Genomic DNA, 6,267 nt, shown 5'->3' with positions numbered 1-6,267 from the left:
CATGGATGGACCTAGAGAGAATTATATTAAGTGAAACGAGTCAGGCACAGAAAGGGAAATACAACATGTTCTCACTTATTTGTGGGAGCTAAAAATAAATAAATAAATAAATAAATAAAAAACACCGGGGTGGTGGGGAGGGAAGAAGACATAACAATTACAATTCCTTGAAATTGATACGACAAGAGAACAGAAAGGAGATTGTTGGGAGGGAGGGGGGAGAGGGAGGAAGGAGGGAGGTTTCGGTAATGGGCCACAGTAATCAACCATGTTGTATATCGACAAAATAAAATAAAAAGATTGATAGCAATAAAAAATAATTAATAAATGTAATAGAAATGTAAAAAAATAAAATATATGAAAGCTTAAAGTTAATTTTAACTTTAAATTTAAAAGCCTCCAAAAGAAATCAGAATTAGCCAAGACAGTCCCAGAACAAATCACTGTAAACTGAAAAATTCCCACAGTAACATTCCTGTCAAAGATGTAAAAATTATTCTTGATAAAGCTGGTCTACATTTCAGTTAATAAATTTGTTGAAGTCAGTGATATTGTCTAAATTTTTTACAAATATAAGTTGATGAACTGCTTGTGCAATTAAAGAAAATGAATACAACAGAAGACAATGTTTAAGATAGATGGGCAAAGAAAGCAGGACAGAGGTAAGAGCTGGAAAGATGAAATGAAGTTGGGATTGAGAATAGCAAACCAAATGCATCTGATAAACTCCGGCTCACATACTTTACTTGCTAGAGCCAATAAAAAGACTCTTAAAAATGAGTTTTTATTAATTAGAATTAGATTCTACTGTATATAACAGACAACCAAAATAACTATTGCTTAAGTGAGATAAACATTTATTTCTCTCTCATAGAAAAGAAATCTAGTGGTGGGCAGTCAAGGGCTAGAATGGCAGCTTCACGTGTCATCAGAGGCAGGAGCTAGGATCTTTCTGTGCCACTGTCCTAGAACCTAGTTTCCATCTTCGGTGTTACTTTGTGGTCCAGGATGGCTGCTGGAGCATCAGCCACCGTTTCTGAGTTGAGGGCTGCAAAAATAGGGGAAAAAGGGATAACTCCCTGTTGAATCAACTCTCTTTGAGTAGCCTTCCCGCAAGTCCCATGCAATTTACATTTCCCTGGGGGCTTGGGACTGAATTGTACGCAGATTCAAGGGAAACTGGGCAGCAAGGTCGCCAGCCAAAATCTGGATTTTGATATTAAGGAGTAAAGAAGAAATGAATGCTGGGTTAGTAAGCAGTCTCTGACTCAAAGCGTTTTCCTCTTTTCCATTTGATGTTCATGAATATTGAGGATCAGATGCTTAGAAACATGTTGACCTCTAGTAGAACTATTAAATTTGCAGGGTGGGGGAGCAATACAGAGTATTCTCTTTCCATAAAAGGCAGAATTCATACAGAAATATGATGAAATATTTCAGTTTAAGATCTTGATCTTATTTAAAAACCAAACAAACAAACAAACAACAAACAAAAACAGTTAATTATTCTGCCAGTATGTACTCAGCCAAAGAGACCCTTTCTCTGGCCATCAGAGGCCAGAGATGAGTGCGCCACCATGCAGGTAGACAATGGAAGGGCAAGTACCAGAGGCCAGACAATAGAGGTCAGGGTGTCAGGCCAAGTTTGATCAAGCTGACCTCACTATTACAAAATGATCCTCAGTGGTAGCAAAAAGGAAGTTTATATATTGATAATAATGTTAAGGAGTTATGTCTGAGTTTGAGAAATATTCTGTAGCTTTTCTTGTCTCAGCAGTCACTTCTTATCCCATTAAGCAGGTACTCTCCATTTCCCCCTCTCCCCAACACCTAGTAACCACCTATCTGCTTTCTGTTTCTTTGCATGTTCATAGGGAAACCTCTCATCTCCAGTATTCCCAACAAAATGTGACCTATTTCCACCTAAACCTCCATGCAGCTTCCCTCTGATACATTATACTCTGAAAGACTCTTTCACCCCTCCCCTGTCCCTCATTCAATCCCCATCCCATGCAGATGCCTTGTACATGAAAGTGGAGTGAATCACATGTGGTGATTTTACCATTAGATTTCTCAGCCACTGTTCTAGCGTCATGCCTTTACCCACTTACTTAAGTTCCTGGAGTTTTGATGTTGGAAACTATCCCTTTTAATGGACGCTTGTAGCATTGCCATTTGTGACCAGGAAGTGGTCTTTGTACAGCTGCAACTGCAGCACATCTGTGACACACAGACCTACAAGAGGTGACAGCATACATCAGCACATTGAGGGGTTCCCAGAGCACTTTATTTTCTCTCAAATTCTTGCATTATTTTTACTTTGAAGAAAAGGAGAATATTGTATATCATATGTAGTTTCCCTCCCCGCCTCTATATTTTTCTTTTATTCTTGAAAGTTCTATTTCGTAACCCTTAGTTCCCTAATCCATTAATATTTCGAGAGACTACCATGAGCCAGCCACTGTTCCAGGCAATGGAAATGCATCAGTTAATAAGACAGACAAAATCCTTGCCTTCATGGAGCTTATATTCTACTCAGGCGACGTAAACAAAGGGGTGATCAAAGGTAAGGAAGTGACAAGAAAGGTCAGGAAGTGACACACGAAGCAAATAGGCAGGGTAAGGGGGAAAGAACATGACAAGGGACAGATACTCTTTTAGACAGGCTCATTCAGGAAGGCCCAAGGGACGTGAGAGAAGAGTGAATGGGGGTATCTGGGGGACATGCCTTTGTCTCGAACATTCAAATAATGACCATAAATAAATAATTTTCATAATAATTATTTGTGAACTTAAAAAAAAACTTTTTCTTCTAGAACATTTCAAACCTATACAAAAAATAGGGAAAATGATATAATGAGTCCCATATACCCATTATTCTGCTTCAGTGATTACCAATTCAGGGCCAATTTTATTTCCTCTGTAGCCTCCGCTCCCCACATTTCCTGGATTATTTCGAAGTAAATCCTGACATCATATTACTTTATCCGTAAATATTTCAGTATATATCTCTCTAAGGCAACAACTTCCCTTTTTTTGGTTTATTTTTTTGTTAATTTTTAAAAATTTTAAACAAAACTGCGATGCCATCATCACATCTCCAAAACCCAATGATAATTTCTTATATCATCAAATATCCAGCCAGTATCCATAGTTCTCCCAATAGCTCATGAACATTTAAAGTAAAACAGAACGTGGAATAGTTTCTGTGAGTCCTAGAATAATTTCCTTTAAGGCACTGAAGTAAAAATATTAATTACATACCAACAACTTTTTTTCATCCAGTCTGTTCAGCAGATGTAGGTCTGAATGTTAATTAGTTCATAATGAGTGATAAGTAAGGGAGTGATAGCAATGTATCCCATTGATTCATATGCAATTTCTTCCAGCACATTATTATTTTTTAAAAGCATGCACTAGCAGCTGAACACAAACTACACTACTCAGCTGAATGCAGCCAGCAAATGAGAAGTGGAGTACTATGACATGAGGCCCATTCATGCTGCATTTTTCCTCTTGGCTCAATCTGGCCATCAGCCTCCCCAGGTGCTTGTGTATTTTTTTTTTTTCCTTTTTGTCTTTTTTCATGTCCGGCAACGGACCGCAACCCTCAGTGTCGCGCCCGTACCGGACCGGGACCGGCAACGGGATCGCAACCCTCGGTGCTGCGCCCGCCCCTCGCTCAGCCAGTCAGTGCGGGAGCACCGCCGCACTCCCAAGCGGCGCACTGTAGCAGTGCGCCACCGGGCCGGCCCATTGTGTATTTTTTTTTTAACTCAATAACTCAGCAGCCTCAGCCCTTTCTCACACTTCCTTCCGTCAAGCTACTTTTATTTTTTTTTAAAGATAAAGTACATTGTTTGCTGTAATGTCTTTTGTTAGAATTTAATATATTTTGATCTTTATCAGGATTATTGCTCTTTTGTTGTTGTTATTGTCAGTGCCGTGTTTACAAAGTTGCATAGATTTTTAGCAGTCTGTCCCAACCCTATTTTTCAACAAGCAAAAAAAGTTACTATTTATTAGGGAATCCATTTAATGGGTGAAAACATTGAATTGTGAAAAACAATAAATATTCCTAAAAATAACTTTAAATGGTACTGACTTGCACTGTTTCCCATAATTTGGGAGACAAATATATCAGTAATGGGTCCTGTTTTTATCCCCTATCTCAAACCCCCGGCAAATCAGAAAGTTTTCAGGAAAGTAGGAACTGGAAATCATTACTCACAAAGTGGTGGTTTATAAAAACATTAAATGAACAAAATATGTTCAAAGACATAGATACTTCTTTTTAAATTTTAGATTACAATGAGAGTATAAAATGTGCTACTACCAAAGTTCTGGGTAAATGGTCAATAAAATGATAAATATATTGCAATGAACAAACTGTTCCCTAATTCAGTATATCGGACTAGATACTTACCTTTATCTGAAATGCCAACACCTTGAATTTCCCAGGTAGTTAGAAAATCAGGTAGCACCAACTCCAGCTGATGCCTGCAAGATAAAATATTTCATAGCCATTGAACACAGATGAGCCTGGATTAACTTAGAACCAACTTAACATGATCTCCTATTAATCAGAATGTTTGTGCCTTTCCCACCCCCCCCGCCTGGATTAACTTAGAACCAACTTAACATGATCTCCTATTAATCAGAATGTTTGTGCCTTTTCCCCCCCAATATGGGCTCTTGAGGCAAATCACAAGGAAATGAACTGAAATGAGTGAGCATAAGATCAAATATCAGAGGCTAATGAGGCCTCCTACATATTCAGAATAATTGCCTATACATTGTATTAAGCTGAACCATATGAAATTGCTGTTCATGTAGGTCAAAAATGTTTGAATAGCAGATACATATGGTTCAACCTAATATATACTCCCATGTTTTGTTTTCATTGTCCTACTTTCACAATAGGGACTTGAAGGCACTGTGATATCATAAATTATTAAATAAAAATTCAGCAGACCCTACTAAGAAAAGTAGAGTATACAAAAATCGTTGAAACAAAAGGAATTTTCAGAAATCAGAAGCCCATTAGTTAATTTATCTGTTCTGTGTACATTTCCTAACTGTCTATTTTGTACAAGTCACATTCCTGAGACTAAATATAAAGATAAATAACAAAGGATCTGCCTTCAAGGAATTTATTCCTGTGAGGAGGGAAATATATAGACAAATAATCATAGGGAACAGTAAATGCTTCAATAGGAGCATGTGTGAGCTATAAGATAAGTATTTAATTGTTTGGTGGACACTTTTTAGAGAACTCAATGTTGTTAAATGTGAAATGGAATTCATCAGGAGTGGGAAAGGGGACTTCCAGGAAAAGGTGCAAGGACTGCAGGGAGTATGTACCACTGGAACAGAAAACGCATAATATCAATGACAGCAAAAGCAGTTGAGAGATGCAGCTGGAGCTGTTGGCAAGAGCCAGTGGATGAGGGCCTCAATCTACCTGGATTTTGCTGGATAGATCATGGAGAAGTGGTTTTAGGTGGGGAAGTGGCATGATCAGACTTGGATTTCAATATAATTATTTGGGTGGCTGCGTTTGAAGCATGAACTGGAGCAGAGACATGGACAAGGCTGGAATCGGGCAGAGTAAAGGATGCTGTTGGCATCAGGCAAGTTGTGGTGGCTGAACAACAACTGCTCATTTCCCAAGCCTTATGGCTAATCAGTGTTTTACGGTGTGTGTTTATTATATGAGGAAAATATTGCCTCCTTTCATCTGTTATATAAAAAAATTGCATTGGAAACACGTACCTAAATGGACAATATACATTGTTAGAGAGTTTGCTGCAAAAAAGTTGTCTGGAAAGACTGAAATAATTATATAAAAAAGTGCAAAGCACAGATAACACCCCAAGCTACATACTCAGTAAAAGTTCAAGGTAAGTGAAATGACGTTCTTCAGCAAATATCATTAACTCTGCAGTTAATTCAGTCACTGAGGGAAAAACCAACACAACCACCAGCCCAATTAACATTGATCAAATGTCAGTTCTGTCCCTTGGAAGAGTGACAGATCACTTATTCCTCATATTTGAATATTTTTCAAAAAGTCCTAACATACCTTTTAGTGACATGATATACTTTCCATAACCAGTTTTCTAAAACAACTCTGCTTGCAGCTCGTATGTAAGTGTTTGATGAACCTAAATTGGAAAAATAAAAACCCAGGGTAAACATAATACACAATAGAGTTATATGTTAAAACATGATGGTTAACATTTAATTAAAATTTTGGGAGGGGCC

At 37.9% G+C, this 6,267-nt stretch overlaps 1 long non-coding RNA gene across 1 annotated transcript in view; it reads right to left on the bottom strand.

The window, feature by feature from the left end:
* Positions 1-836: 836 nt before the first annotated feature.
* Positions 837-6,267, bottom strand: part of LOC103583526 — a 9,328-nt gene continuing 3,897 nt past the window's right edge. The window contains exons 2-5 of the long non-coding RNA XR_549865.1: positions 6,086-6,167; positions 4,427-4,500; positions 2,112-2,235; positions 837-1,048 (exon numbers count right to left, since the gene is read on the bottom strand). This is a non-coding gene — a long non-coding RNA (uncharacterized LOC103583526). The remainder of the gene's footprint in view (positions 1,049-2,111; positions 2,236-4,426; positions 4,501-6,085; positions 6,168-6,267) is intronic.

The sequence above is a fragment of the Galeopterus variegatus genome, unplaced genomic scaffold (genome assembly GCF_000696425.1).
Source record: "Galeopterus variegatus unplaced genomic scaffold, G_variegatus-3.0.2 Scaffold23893, whole genome shotgun sequence".
Taxonomy (NCBI): domain Eukaryota; kingdom Metazoa; phylum Chordata; class Mammalia; order Dermoptera; family Cynocephalidae; genus Galeopterus; species Galeopterus variegatus.
The sequence above is the reverse complement of the archived record's forward strand: the minus strand, read 5'-3'. Positions and strand labels throughout refer to the sequence as shown.